Source organism: Mus caroli, chromosome 15 (assembly GCF_900094665.2).
Source record: "Mus caroli chromosome 15, CAROLI_EIJ_v1.1, whole genome shotgun sequence".
Taxonomy (NCBI): domain Eukaryota; kingdom Metazoa; phylum Chordata; class Mammalia; order Rodentia; family Muridae; genus Mus; species Mus caroli.
In genome coordinates this window covers 87,373,276-87,388,959 of record NC_034584.1, presented here as the reverse complement: position 1 = coordinate 87,388,959, position 15,684 = coordinate 87,373,276, and the positions used below count along the sequence as shown (strand labels likewise).

At 46.8% G+C, this 15,684-nt stretch overlaps 1 protein-coding gene across 3 annotated transcripts in view; it reads left to right on the top strand.

Moving 5' to 3' along the window:
* The first annotated feature begins 557 nt into the window (after window positions 1-557).
* The window catches only part of Prickle1 (prickle planar cell polarity protein 1), a 94,312-nt gene continuing 79,185 nt past the window's right edge, over window positions 558-15,684 (top strand). Inside the window, exon 1 of one of the 3 annotated variants that reach the window (XM_029469806.1) lies at window positions 558-766. The gene's annotated coding sequence lies outside the window, so the exon portion shown is untranslated. Of the gene's footprint in view, window positions 767-843; window positions 1,200-15,684 lie in introns of those variants that run through there. The other 2 variants (XM_029469809.1, XM_029469808.1) reach the window with 2 other exon arrangements.

Below are 15,684 nucleotides of genomic sequence, written 5' to 3'. Positions count from 1 at the left end.
AACCCTCAGGCTTTTTCCTTGAAACGATCAGTTTGGCCTTCCTGATCTGAAATCTCACCCCCTTTTCTGTGGAGCTAACTGAAGTAAGGCCAGTCTGGAGAATTACACAAGATAGGATCGAGTCCAGGTGGGTTTATCAGGGGCGAGAGCTCCGGAAGGAATTCAGAGTTTAATTAACTCGTGCCCTCTGTACACGCCCCCAAAGGAAAGGGAACCCTAATAGGGACCCCGTCAAAGTGTTTGATCAGAGGAAATTGGGTTCGCCTTTCCTCTCCTTCACCTTTCCTATCTCTCAATCAATCCATCTGGATTATTGGCTGAACCTGGGCAACAGCATTAAAAAGGGCACAGAATCGGAGGCGGAGCGGGGCGGAGACTGGCGGGCCTGCAGACCGCAGCCCGGCCGGTGCTGCCTCGCGGGAGGGATCGCGGCCCCGCACTGTACGCGTGGGCGCGCAGAGCCGCCTGGATCCCCTGCGTCCGCGCTCCGGGATTTCGCTGGCGCCCGCGCGACGGCCGGGGGCGGGTGCTCTGCAGCGGCCGGGACTGGAGCGCGCACTCCGCCTGCAGCCGAGCAGCGGCCCGGGAGCCGCCACCACCATGCGAGCTCCGCGCCGCCTGCGCTGACCTGGACCGCGCGGCCGCAGCGCTACGGGCCCGGCTGCGGACGCTCCCGGGGCTGCGCACGCGGGAGCGCGCCTGACGCGGAGGACCGCAGCTCTCAGCGCCACAGCAGAGGACCGCGCGGCCGCCGCTCGCGCGTGGGGTGAGTGGCGAGGGGCGAGGGGCGCCGCGGCTCGGGCCGCGTTGTCACGGCGCGGGGTGGGACGTCCGGCGGTTTGGGAGCGCGGGGACCGCACGAGAAGAGCTGCTGGGCTGTGGTTGCCTAGAGGCTGGGCGCACGGCCCCCTCGTGCTGCGTGGCAGCCAGGTCCCCCCTGCGCCGAGGCCAGCTGCATGGCCCGGAGCCCGGCCACGCGAGATCGGGGAGGCGAGGGTGAGTGGCTGAGGATCGCCTGTCACCTACTGGCGTCGGCGGGGAGGCTAGGCGCCTAGCGCGCCCGGGAAGGGCCGCCTGCCCTGGAGAGGCAGCCGCAGCCTGCCCTCGGTGGAGACCCCTGCTCTGCACGCAGCTCGCCCGTGGGAGAGAAGGGGAGCCGCGACGTCCTCCCTTCTGGCAGAAAAAGTTGAAGAAACTAGGTCTGTTAATAATTAGCAGGAGCGGGACTCGGGATGCAGCAGAAAGCTGTTGAGTTTTCATTGCCCTCTAAGAAAAACAAACGGCATCGCCAACGACTATTGGCAGGGCCGTGTTATTTTTGGGACTTTGGGAAAATTGTCCACAGATTGCGTTCGGGAGACTGAAGACGGGGGGTGTACCGGGGAGGTCGCGGGGACCGCTGGCACAGCTTTGAGTCCCAGCCCTCCCCTGGAGGACTCAGATTCTTAAGCCTGACGCACTTGGTTCCTGGTTTTAAAACGTGTCAGAGGCAGAACTGCAGCCAGGATCAAGGAGAAGAACGCAACGCGAACCGGCCTAAAAGGAGCATGTGTAAAAATCGCTGGCGGAGCCCAAGTGCACTTGTGCTGTTAAAAAAAAAAAAAAAAAGAATGCTGCATTTGTGGCTTTTAGGGTAGGTTTTATGAATGACAAATTATACTTGATGAAATTGTATCTCCTATCTGTCCCTGAACAGTTCTGTCTGCCGCCTGGTTTTAATCAGCGCTTTGGGAAGGCAGTGTCTGCGCTGATGTTATATAATTGACATGGTTCGCCATCAGATATTTTTAATGTACTTTCGGACTAAAGAAACTTCATCTGTCTCTTCAGACAGGCCCAAGGTGTAGACAGAGTGAGGGCTGCAAAGGTTTGCCCTCCTCTAGCTCCAGATGTGTGAGCTCAGCTGTTGCCTGTCACTTAGGTGACAACTGGCCTTTTTCTGACTAAGCCTTTGCTGTCGCCATTATCCTCAGTAAAGTGTCAGTGTTCGGAGGCCTTCTATTACCAAGAGTGGGACCGTGCCCCTTGGGAGGTGTCAGCCGTGTTTGACCATCCCAAACAATATGTCTGTTTTTAGAATAGAAGGGGGGGGGACCAAAAAAAAAAAAAAAAAACCCTGACAGCAAGATAGATACACTTTTAGATTAGGACCAACCTAATCTAAAAATTCTGTTTTAATCAAGACAGCTCCGTAAGGATGACGCAATGTTTGTCAAGCCTTTTTCCCTAGCACAATATTTACTCCCACCAGGGGATTTAAAACTTAAACAGCAGCCATTTATCTTGCTGTCTGGTAGAGCTGGGTTCATTTTGCCTCCAATGTGGTCCTAGCCTAGGTGGCTGGGACAAGAATCTATCATTGTAGCCAGCTGGAGCCTGAACAAAGGAAAATATAACACCTGCTGGTACCAGAGAGCCCTAAATGCCATCAACCAGGGAGTCGGGAAACACAGGAGGAGATATTTCATAAGCGCTTCCAGAAATGTTTATACTAAAGATTTAAAGGTTAACACTGCAAGGGCTATACACAAAAGGCACTAGAAATAAAGGGATGTTGCCCTCAGTTAAGAGATAGCATACTTACTGATAATTTGAAATAATAATTATGACTTGTGAATGAATTCTCAGGTTTCTAAATAAGCCCTAGAAAGGAAGGGCAGTTGGGGGAGGAGGGTGCACGCAGAATGATGTCTAAAGATGGACAGGCTGATATGAGTGAATGAGTTTAGTAATTTAATTTTTTTTTCATTCTTAATTTAGTTCTAGTTAGAGAGTTACCACGGAGTGAGCCTGTTGATTCATAGACTCTTTTGAAGAGAAAACTGCTATATGTCACTAAAGTGACAGATTCAATCAGTTCTGCTGGTAACGCCCAATGAAGCTTAAAGGGTTGACTTTTTTTTTTTTTTTATAACCAAAGACCGTGGGTTCACTCTTGGTTGTAATGAGTCAGCTTGGGTTATGAAAGAACACCTAATACAAGCTAGGGAAAAAAAAAAGTTTGCAGTTAACAGCTGGAATATGATTGAGTTGGCCCTAAAATCGGAGTTAAATTTTACAGTTTCCTCAGGGAATTTCAAAAGTGAGCTGGGACGTAAATTTGTGAAATATCATGATTAGATAATCTCTTTAAAGTCCACAGTAACTTGTCAGTAGCGCACAAAAAGACTAAGTTCTGTAAAGTGATGACTTTGCTGTACCAGTGGGCTAACATGGGCAAGTGCTGGTCACCATGGGTGAGCCCCTCCCCAGTGACATTCCTAAGGCTGGAGAAATAGAATGAAAACTCTTTAAAAATTATTTACCATCAAGTAACTCTTAGAATGCCCTACCTGGTGTTTTTGAACTGTCTGTCTGATCAGGGTTATGTTTGCTGATCTTTTAATTACAGCATTCAATTCCCTGAACCAAGACGTTTCTAATGGACAAATCTTCCATTTTAAAGAAGTAGAATTCCAAAAAGCAAAATGGGGTTCTGGAGAGATGGCTCGGTTGGGAAAGTATTTGTTCTGCAAAGATGAAGGCCTCAGTTCAGATCCCCAGGACCCATGTACAAAACTGGGTGTGGTCACCTATGCTTATCAGCAACCAGGGGAGCAGGGCTGGAGGAACCAGAGCTTGCTCCCAGGCCAGCCAGCATCAACCATCAGCAAGTTCTAGTTCTGTGAGAGACTTTGTCTAAACAAGAATTAAATAAGGTGGGGAGACATGGAGGAGAATGCTGGACATCACCCTCTGACCTCCATGCTAAGACCTACACACACACACAAAGTGTTTCTCATGTGAGCATAGAAATGTTTATGTCATCTGACCAACATAGACTCCTCCCCCTCCCCCCAGGAAAACAGTTCTGTGTTTTCTCCATGGTATATAAATCCGTGTTCTTCATTCACCTCTTACCACTGTGAGAATATTAGAACTGTGCGAATCCAGGTATAAAATGTTCTACAGTGACAAGGAATAAGGGCTAGGAAGGAGATGTTTCCCTGTGGTTATGCTAAGGGACCGTTAGTTTTCTCCCGGTTTTTGGGTAGAGATTTGTAGAGTTGCACAGTGATGCTTTTAGAAAGTGGGTATGGACAAATGATGGGGGGAGGAAAGCAGAGTTATCTGGAGGTCACGCCGTGCACTGCCAATAGTGCTGTGCCTCTAAGCCTCAGCAGCAAAGGGAGCCAGCGCCTCCAACAGTATGTCAGAGACCAGGATTGCCCAAGGGCAGCAGAGCTGCTCTGTCCTTCTGGACTCCTCCCTTTGGATATAAGCATAAGCCATCCCTCAGCACCCTGGTAACCAACAAACCTCCTTGTTTATAGTAATGCTGAGCAGAAGGGGGTTGGGGGGGGGCGGAGATTGGCTCCTGCTGTGGGCTGGTGCGTGAGCATCCAGGACCAGCGGAATGGGCTGGCCAGTAGCAACCAGAAACCCTTGCAAGCCTGTTTCCCTTGACCCTCTCTCCTGAGGAGCGCGGTGGAAAGAGACTTACTTTACAGCTTGGGGCATGCTGATGTCATGACGCTTCTGGCACAAAGATACGACAGACTAATCAGATCTCTCTGTGTGCCAAAATGACACGATTTTTCCACGAGCTGTTCCTGAACCACTGGTCCACGGGCACGGCCTGTTTCCAGTTATGGAGTGCGGGAGGGGGTGCGGCGGGGTGGGGAGTGGGGGGCAGGCCTCTTCAGACAGTTCGATAATTCTTCCTATGTCTGTCTGTTTCAACTACAAGCTCATGGTCACATCTGAAGGGACTTCTTTGAGAACACAAAGGCAGTACTGCCTCCCGTGGTCATTTACCTATGAGGTAAAACCCCAGATAGGCAGAAGCCGGTGTCAACATTTGAAAACAGAGAAAGCAAGGGAGCCAACAGCTGCCATTCACTTTTTACGTGACGCCTTTCCCCCAAGTTTTGTTCTAAAAAGTTTTAAAATCAACTGGCTAGTTAAGCTGACATTGCTTTTTTTTTCCCCTCCCTGGGAGATTGGAGCGATCCCGTTCATTGCCAGCACGTTACATACATACTCTTCAGAAAACAAGTTAGGGGCTGTGTTGTTTCATATGTCTTGGTGCCCGGTCCTACTTGTGGGTTTGCAGCTCCTGCCAGCTCTGCTCTGCTCTTCTGTTCTCAGTAGGCCTTTGGAAAGAGACATGTTGTCCGTGAAGGGTGACATTCTACATTGAGATGTCCCCCTCAGTGCCTTGAGTCCTCTCCCATAGACCCACCCCGCCCTTCTTTTATGGAGGTACTGGGCCCACAGTTCGCAATTATGGTCTGTGACTTTAGTAACAATTCTGTTTGAAATGTTTCCAATTACACATGAGATTGGCCCCTAGGAGCAGCTGCGTGCCAAAAGCATTTCCTAGTGTGCTCCAAGAATCAGGCTGTGATTGCTTTTAATTTAAATAAAGGCTATTTGGCTTCCTGTGATTTTTTTTTTTTTATAACCACCTTTTCCTCAGTTTGTGTTGCCTTAAAAAGTAAAAACAAAAAGAGACCAGTATAGAGTAGCCACCAGTTTTCTAGGATACCATTTGCCTTGAACAAACACTCTGAACTTAATAAATGAAACTTAAAGAAACATTGTGTGCCACTGGGCTTCCCCCAGGAAAGGGGAAAGGTTATCTGGGAAGACCTTGTAAGTAGCTAGTGTTTTCAGGTCTTCTTCCTTGTTTTTCTTTAGAGACTATCGTAATTATCCATTTAGGCCATTGGATAGCATCTGACAAGTTGTCTTTTATTCAGGTTATTCCACTTTGCCTTTTGAAGGACCTTGAAGAGTGGTTTAAAACAAAAATGCTGAAACAGGAGAGAGAGAGAGAGAGAGAGAGAGAGAGAGAGAGAGAGAGAGAGAAAGTTTAAAATATACTTAAGACAAAACAGGAGATAGCAAATAATTTCATCTATTCTACAGGCACCAAATCTTCCTAGTCTACTTCTCCTGTGGGCCTCCAACTTTTTTTTTAAACACAGTGGTGGCTCTAATCCGCTAATAGCCAGCAGATATATTTGATATACTGAACTTGAAAATAAGAAAATACACAGTCTTGGGACTTGGCTAGTGTAGACTGGGATCGGACTGGGGGACTCTGTTTCCAGAAAGGTTTTCTGCCCCCTCCCCCTGAAACACAACACCCACAGCCAGAGGGGATCCGATGCACGCAAGGCGCTGAGGTGCTTCTCCGGAAGGCTCCTCACACGGGCTCTTTCAGTGCCTCAGAAGCATCCCGGAGAACAGAATGCTTCTTTGGGTTCAACAGTAGTTGACTTGCATACATGCCAACGTCTCTCCTGGCACTTCTGGAAATTTTCCACCTCACAGTAAATAGTGCTGTTTGGTCCAGATTCGTAAATGCTACGTTTCATGGAGCCCCTGCGGGAACAGCACAAATTCACCCAGGGTCTTTGAACCCTGGAGGTTAGATTACTGACTAAATCCCAAATGCGCCCAGTAACCAGGTCTGCTGGGATCTTTCATCAAATTAGAAGGAGTTAGCTTAGTCTAGGTAGAATAGAGCAGTGAAAGAGCATCCAGTCATCCCTACATAGAGTCCTTCTCTTTCTCCATCCCCCTTTATCCTTGGGCACTGCCTATCAATTAAACCTCCTCAGAGGTTCCTTGGTTCATGGAGAGGTAAATTGAGATCTGTGCTACTACATAGCTGAGTCCTCAGGATGATAGACACGCCCACTGCATATGGGCCCTTTGCTACAGAGACCCATTCCTCAATAGCTACTACCATTAAAATAGAACATCTGTTAGAAGCTTTTCCTATATTGGCCAGTTCTCTGTCTATACACAGACACAGAGAGAGAGAGAGACAGACAGACAGACAGACAGAGAGACAGAGATGCATACACATACACACACACAGAGAGATATATGCATACACATAAACACACAGAGGCATATATGTATAGACACACAGGCATATATGTATACACAGTAGCCTAGTCATAGCAATATTAGACTGTTTCACTTCAGCAAAAGTTCACTGATTGGAGCTATATTATTCCTTCAGTAGATGCATCTGGGCTATTATTATTATTATTTCAGTGAGAAGCAAATAGCATGATAATCTGGAGAGATCCATCACAAAGCCCTGCCCCCTGTCTGATTCCAGCCCTCACAAGGCAAGTCACAAGTCTGTAAGTCCATCCGTGTAACTGATAATTTCCAATTGGGCGATTTACATGCTTGATCAATCGTAAGTTCCTCGTTTCAGAGCTAAAAAGAGACTAATCGTATGGCCCTTTGCTTTGCGCTAAAGGACCTGTGCCAGGCCATGTTAGGCTTCCCGTAAGATCACCCAGATGCTGGAGCACTTGTGTCACCTCTGTCAAGAGAAATGACATTTTCAATTCTTCTGTGTCTGTGTAATTAACAAGTACGAGCCAGGCGGTGCTCTAGCAATTTATACATGTTACATAATTTCTTTTTGAGAAAGATAAAGTGAGCTCTGAAGTCAATGGAGGAGCTGCAGATGTTTCTTATAGAAAGTGCAGATGTGTTGTGGGAATTCTGCACCGCCTTCTGAGCTTAGCTTTGTTCATTTCCAGGATCCTGTGAGTAACTCCACTGAGCTGCCTCAGCCCCCATTCTCACACAAGTCTGGAGCAAGGGGCTGAAGCGATAGCTTGACCCTCACATTGCTCTGGAATGCTTCAGCCTCCTCTGTTTTTGTGAATGTGGAGGGCGAGGAGAAGATATGCATAGGTGTTTAGCGAACTTAATCGCGTATGTTCCCGTGGTGAGCTGTCTATAAACGCAACCAGCTAAGCGGGCTAATAGCCAAAAACACGGCCTTCAGTCCTGCCAAGTGTGAGAAAAGCAGGCCAGCTTTCTCCATTTTGAGGGATCGGAAAATGTACTTTTTTAACCTTCTGTTGAATGTTAAGGAGTAAGCCAAGAAAAATCAATTTTTCCCCCTCTTCTTCCTGACCCATGGAAACCAAACAGCAGGGCCTTGCACAGGACTTGGCTGTGTCAAGAGGAGGTGACCAGGTCACTAGGGCACGAGGAGCCTCCTGGTCATTTTTTTTGTGTTGGTGCCACCTGGCTTTTTAACATCGCTTCAGTACTTTTTGACAGAATATGTTGACCAGTTGTCCTCTTTACTCGTGAGCAGGGCTTCTAAGACAGAGACAGCTGTGAGCTCACAAGTAACCACCATGCAGAGGAAGACAGTTCGGTTCTCACTGAAAATCACCCAAGTGGGGCTCTAGACCAGTAGCTGTGTGGTTTTCAGTCAGTTTCTCCGTGTCTCTGGGCTTCATCTTCCTTGTATATAGAATGGAAAAATTAGATGGCTATGTAGTTATTAAAGAATTTAGTCATAAGCACCTGTAGAACTTTGTCAAAGGACAAATAATGCACAGAGATTTTAAGGGGTTGGGAGCTATTTCTCAGTACTGGGTATTGAACCCAAGAAAGACCTATGTGGGGTCAACACTAACTCTGCCTCTGAGCCACGCCCCCTGACCTTGGGCGGCCTCTCACACACGTGGTCTGAATCAGCCAATCAGGTGAGTCCAGTACACAGCTGTGGTAAAGCCAGTAAATTAGATGGTGGCAGAGGTTCTCTGCCCTACAGAGGACGACCTCCATGCTGTCTGACTTTCCTCTTCCCTTCCCTCTCACTCCTTCACCGTCCCTCTCTGCCTCCCTGCCTCTCCCTCCTTCCGCTTTAGTTCATCCATTCTGAATGGCTACTTTCATTTGAGAACTGACAAACTATTGTAACAGATTGTCACAGAGCCCAGTGCTACCAGGATCACTGCTCTGTTTATGGTTCATGGTGATTCGTGTCAGAGAGGAACCAGATGCCTACCTCTGCCTGACACTCGCTGGCCCCCAGCAAGCGCAGTTGCCTGAAGTCAGAGAGCTTTGTGGAAATATTATTTGAAAACATAATTCATATTATATTTTTGTCACTCTGTCACAGTTAACATTATCTTTCACTAATCTGAAAAAGGACATAATGAGCGTATTGTGTTCCTGTACATTTACCATACTCTTAAGCATATTTACTGTAATTTCTTCCAGATTAACAATCAGCCCATTGTTTTAAACTTGGAAGTACTCTACTTGAAAAGGTATTGGCAGACTAGGGGAAAATTGCAGCTTATTCCAACCTTTTTCAGAAAGTGAAATTTGCATACAGTTAAAAATGACTTTATCCTACATCTTCTTACATGTTGAGTTCCTATGACTGTTTAATAAATTCATGGTTTTATGATCAAGAAAAATATGTCTCGGCTGGAGAGATGACTCAGCGGTTAAGAGCACTGACTGCTCTTCCGAAGGTCCTGAGTTCAATTCCCAGCAACCACATGGTGGCTCAGCCATCTACAATGTGATCTGACGCCCTCTTCTGGTGTGTCTGAAGATGGCTACAGTGTACTCATACACATAAAATAAATAAATCGCTTTTTAAAAAAAGAAAAAGAAAGAAAAATATGCCTGTTGAAGAAGCTATCCAACTATAGCACAGTAAAAAAAATTTAAAACTTATCTGACAAATTATGAGTTTATTACAATTTTATTTACCATTGAACATCTGACTTTTAAGAAATTTGAATCATAAGATCAGACATTTTTAAATAGAATTTTATTAGTATAAGTCCTTAGTTAACTCTGTGTGTACATCGATACAGGTCTGTTCTTTCAACAATGGGAATACTGATTACCATTTCTAGATTGTTAGGGGTTTTTTTTTATTTTATTTTTAATTGGGGGAAGGGGAGAGGCAGGAGGAACATACGTGCACATTAGTAGTCACAGAGGCAGGACGAAGGTATCAGATCCCTGCGGAGCTATTGCGAGGTGTATTATGAAGGTGATGGGAACCAGACCCAAGTCCTCTGAGAGAGTGGTTCCTCTCTTAACTATCTATCCCTCTAGCCTAGAGATTCTTAGCCTGTGAATTGCTATTCCTCTGGGGCTGAACAACCCTGTCACATGGGGTCACCGGTCAGATATCCTGCATATCAGATATTTACATTACAATTCATAACCATAGCAAAATTACAGTTATGAAGTAGCAATAAAATAATCCCATGGTTGAGGGTCAGCACAGCGTGAGGAACTGTATGTGTTAGAGGGTGGGTCTCAGCATTAAGAAGGTGGAGAACCGCTGCTCTAGCCCAGTTCCCGTCTCTTTGGACAAGTGAAGCAGTCTTTAACCTGGCTAGTCATAGCTGTTTCTAGAGCCAGCCTGTCTTCCAGAACATAAAGTTCTCTTTAACTGTATCCATGCTTTGCCTAGGCTCATTATCAGAGTCTCAGTACAATGTTACCAACACGCAGTGTTTCTCCCAGTTAGGATACTATAGGTCTGAAGTTTGTCCTAGCAAGCCTGGGAAAATGACTGATTACATAGTATTGTAGACATTGACTAGAGAATCCTTTGCCTATCTGATTTCTTTGCCTCTTTTTTTTAGAAGTCTTTGAATGTTTAGATGCTGCTTGTCCTTGTCCAGCATGGCCATTGTCCCAGACATGCACAGGCTACATGGAACTTTGAAAGTCCACTCAGGCTGTGGGAGAGCATGTGTCTGGCACGTGTAGACCCTGGGTCCCTTACCCAACACAGTGATTGAATAAATAGTATCTGCCGGGCGGTGGTGGCGCACGCCTTTAATCCCAGCACTTGGGGGGCAGAGGCAGAGACAGGCAGATTTCTGAGGTCGAGGCCAGCCTGGTCTGCAGAGTGAGTTCCAGGACAGCCAGGGCTACACAGAGAAACCCTGTCTTGAAAAAAAAAAATTAGTCAGCATCACGAGTGTGTCTGCTTAGCAAAAATCAGGAGGACATTGGACGCTTCTTCAGCTTCCTGGATTTTTTATTGCTGCTACTGCTGCTGCTGCTGCTGCTGCTGCTGCTGCTGCTGCTTCTTCTTCTTCTTCTTCTTCTTCTTCTTCTTCTTCTTCTTCTTCTTCTTCTTCTCCCTCCTCCTCCTATTCCTCCTCCTCCTCCTCCTCCTTCTCCTCCTCCTCCTCCTCTTGTATTGTGGTTTTTGCCTTTTCAAAACAGGATTTCTCTGTGTAACCTTGACAGTTCTGGAACTCACTCTGGAAACCAGGCTGGCCTTGAACTCAAAGAGATCCTCCCGCCTCTGCCTCCCAAGTGCTGTGATCAGAGGTGTGCGCCACCACTGCCTGGTCCTGCTATTATGGTTTTAGTTCAATTTACTTTTTTAAAAGGCTTTTAAACGTACTACTCTGATACCTGACTAGCTTTACATTGTCCCTTGGACTTCCTGCTCTGTAGGTGTAACCAGTCACAAAGCTCAACTCTTCCGTGCCTCTTTCCCTAGCAAATGCACACTGCTAAGTCACGTATCCCAGGCCTCAAAGTGGACATTTCTACCTGAATTACCTGCTTCGGTGGTTGGCCCAGTGTAACTGAAGACTCTCCCTTTCATCATTCCGTGAACACTGCGGGGCGCTGGCCTCAGGAAGAGTTAAGCCATAGCTAACAGAGTTGAGAGATCGTGGGAGAGCAAGGGAGGGCTGCCTCCCATTTGCATTGGAGGGTTTAACTCTCCTCAAGTTTTGCAGCTAATCCCATGTTTGTGCTGGGTTCCAGAATCCTATAAAAGGGCACCTGTACCAGCCACATCTCTGCGCAAGGCACCTGGGATCAGCAAGGAATCCCTGATCCGGCGCTCGTGGCTCAGCAGCAACATCCCCACATTCTCTAGGGACACCCACATCCCCACCCGTGACTCTTGCCAGAGGCCTCTAGACCCGTCTCTCTGCTTTCTCCTCTGCCCCTCGGGAAACAGGGTAGGTGCTTAGTAGGTGCGAACAGACAGAATCTTCACTGCAGCTAGTGCTCAGGGAAAACAAAAAGCTTTACTATAGTCGCATTCTGATACTAAGGCCAAAAAGTTAGCAAATGGCTTCCTGTCCCTACAGAGCTGCCCCTTAGGGACCGGTTTGTAGATAAGACTAAGACAAAAGAAACCAGGATCCCCCCCCCCCGAGTCTTTCTTGTTTGGTGCTCAGGGGTCTTTCTTTTTGTTGGTGGTCGTGGTGATGGTTTAGTTTCTCTGTGTAGCCCTTACTGCCCTTGGACTGTATAGATGAAGCTGTTCTTGACCTCAGAGATCTGCCTGCCTCTGCCTCCCAGACGCTGGGACTAAAGACCTGTGCCGCTGCCACCTGGCTAGCATGTTTTCTGAGAAAATTCCCACTTGTCTGAATAAAGCTAGAGTAAGGTAGAGTCAGAGACTGGTCTGGCCATGGCCTCCTTCCTTCCATTCCTCCAGCCCACGGTGATAGATGAACCAGGACTTCCCAGCAGAGAGGGATTTGGTCAGACTAGATGGACATCTGCAGGGAAGCTCTGGGGCCTTCCTCTTCATCATGAGCCACACTGCCTACATAAGAGGCAGGTAGGGGAAGCATCTTCAGACAGGCTTTGGGGCCTCCTGATGATGACAGGCCTGTCATTTACTAAATGCCAGCGCTGCACATCTAATCCCCTAAGTGATTTCAACCAGCTTGCTAGGAACCCTAGTTGCCTGAGCTGTTGTATTAATGTCTCAAGTTCCAGTGACTAATTGGCAGGGGATCAACTTTCTAAGAAGCCTAGCCAACCGATCTGTCCAGAAATGATCATACTTTAATTTGATACTTGTTTTTTTTTTTTTAAAAAACTATAGTAAGACAAATTGCCTCCCAAGGCAAAACGCCTTTTGATATACTTCCTGGGTCTTTACGCTGGGCTTGGTGGAGCGGCCTAGGTTAATCCAATGGACTGATGAGGAGTCCACTGCAGTTGGTAGGCAGCCATGCCTTGGCAGCTCCTGAATAGAAAGAGCATGGCTACGGTTGAGGGGTTCAAAGGAAAGAGAAGCGGGGAGGTAGATGAACCATCAGTGTTGCTTACCCAACATGGTTGATGTCCGTGGTCTGCTACCCAGCGTGATGCTTACACACATATGTTCTGTGTAGCAGACGCTTTGAAATGACTGTCGCCTCTTAACTACCTTGCCAAAGTGGGATGAGTCAGTTTAGTAAATCTTGAGTCTTTTTTTTCTCTCCTCTGCCTCGGTCTCGTCAGTTAGATGTGAAGGTCATGGTGACATTTTTAAGTCATTAATTTTAATTCTAAACTACGAGAGTTGGAGGCTTTATCCTGGGGGGTGGCGGTGGGGGCTGGGTGGTAACTAGCAGCTGTGAAGTGGTACTGGTAATCACCTTCACTACTTGAATGGATGGGTAGAATTATTTAATTGATCATTTAATTAATTATTTGAGTCCACTCAAAACTACTCCTATTAGCCAGGTTCAACTTACAGCTTTAGTCATTCATTATTCCCTGTGGCCAATTCAAAACCCAGAAATTGCTACGTTTGAAGAGCTCGGGGAGTCTGTACTTCCCAGACCTGAAGGTTGGTTTAAATAGGTCATTGACAGTACAATGTGATAGCTGAAGATAAAATAAAAATAAAATAAAACTGGGAGGTGGGGATGCTACAGCACTTGGGAGGCAGAGGCAGGTGGATCTCCATGAGTTTGAGGTCCACTTGAGTTCTAGGACAGCCAGGGCTACACGGAGAAACCCTAAAACCCTAAAATAAAATCAAAAGAAAAGCAGGGTTATTAAACAGAAAGCTACCAGTGTTGATATATGTACAACAATGGCTGCCTTGTCTCTGGTAAGAAGTGGTAACTGTGACCAGTGTGTTCATCATGGGAAACATGGGGGGTGCTATGCTCACTTAGATTTGTAAAGTCACTTCGTAATAACAACTGTTTAAAATGTCCATGCCATGACAGGGTTTGCTGGAAGATAGGCCCACTTGAGTTGGTTTCCTAATATTTTAAAGATCTGCGATAGCACTCTCACGTCTTTCCCAGGCAAATCAGGCAGCTGCATGCTACACAGGGAAGTCCCTTGTGTGTTGTGTTAGTCCTGGCTGGTATAGATTGCATGCGTGACCAGACCCAGAAAGTACCTTTAGTGCTCTGCAATTAGCTGAACCATTCACTTCCCAGCAGATTCTCAGACCTCAAATGTCTGTCACCTTCTAATGAGGCCAGACTCGATCAGGAGCCCACATTGGGAATCACGAGGCCGCTAGCAGCATATTCCATAAAGCAATCAGCATAGCAACACACAGTGCTGCATCTCCCAGCAGGTTCCTGAGTGACTCCAAAGTGCTGTGCAATAGGAAGGACTCCATGATGCGACATTAATAATCACCAGTTTGAATCTGGGTCACCTCAGCCCATGACTCAAAGATCAAACGCCACCCAATGGTAATGGGAGTGTGAGAAAGTCCTGCAGAGACAGCCCGTGTTTCTTAATGACACCTTTATGCCTCTTCGGCGCTGTTAAGGGCAGGATGGAAATCAAGCCACTGAGCCCTTGGTCTGGAGGCTAGCCCTTCAGGGTATAGCTGGCACACTTTCGTGGGGACTCTTGAGGGAAGTCACAGCAGCTTCTGTTGATCTAGCTTCTTAAGGCCCTTTCATCTTTTTCTGACCATGGGATCACTTCAGGGTAGTGATGTCTACTTTGCATATCCTCTTGTCTTTTTCCTGTAAAAGAAGAAAGACACTATATTCACATGTGCATGTTAGCCTTTAATATTCAACTTTGTCATGCTTATTTCAATTTGGGGACATGGTTTCCTTGCAAGATGCCTTTATTGAATGATCGCATTGGGCCAGGCATGGGGTAAGGCACAAGGTAAGAACACAAACACAAGAATAGTCCAATCATGAAAGAATTAACTGTTGGTAGAGGAGGAAAAAGGCACTAGAAATGAAATATGCGTGTATGTATGTATTTATATACATATATATAAAGGGGGAGACGCAGGCTGTTTGTCCCGGGTGATTTGTGATGGAAAGCATCAGGAAGTGAAAGAAGGTCGTCCTGAGCCTAAAGAATGAAGACTTGGAGACTGAGCCGTTCTAGACCCAAGGCAGAGTGTACAGAAAACAGGAGAGAAGCGTGAAGTTCCTGAGCCGCAAGTGTATGTGACTCGAGCATTGGCTTTGCTGTTTGTTAGGGGTTTGTTGCCCGTTTACCAGCACTCAGTTCCAATCACCAATAAGAGATGTGTTTGACAGCCTTCCCTCCAAGCTTGCCTTTCTCACGTGTGGGGGCCTTAAGCTTTAGAATAAGAGACCCCTCTTACAGGCTGAGAACAGCCGACCCTGACGCCAGGTCGGCACACACGTGTCCTTTCTTCATTGCATCAGGACACGCCAGACCCTTCAGGCTCACTGAGACTTGAAGGTCCACTTGAGCAACGATGCAGGCTGTGCTTCTGAGACGCTTGTGTTAGCTTCTGTTAGAGATTCTGTGGACAGAAAATGCCCGAGTTGAGGGCTGGAGAGATGGCTCAGTGGTTAAGAGTGCAGACTGCTCTTCCAAAGGTCCTGAGTTCAAATCCCAGCAACCACATGGTGGCTCGCAACCATCCATAACAAAAAATCTGATGCCCTCTTCTGGAGTGTCATCCAGTGTGCTTACATATAATAAATAAATAAATATTTTAAAAAAAAAAAAAAAAAAGAAAACACCCGAGTGTCATCCAGTAGCCTCGGATGGTGACTTACTACGTTGTCTTCTCTGTTTTGTTTCACGAAAACTTTTTTAATAATAAAATAAAAGCTTACAGATTTAAAGAGTAAGGAGTAGCCACATAGGAGATTAGCA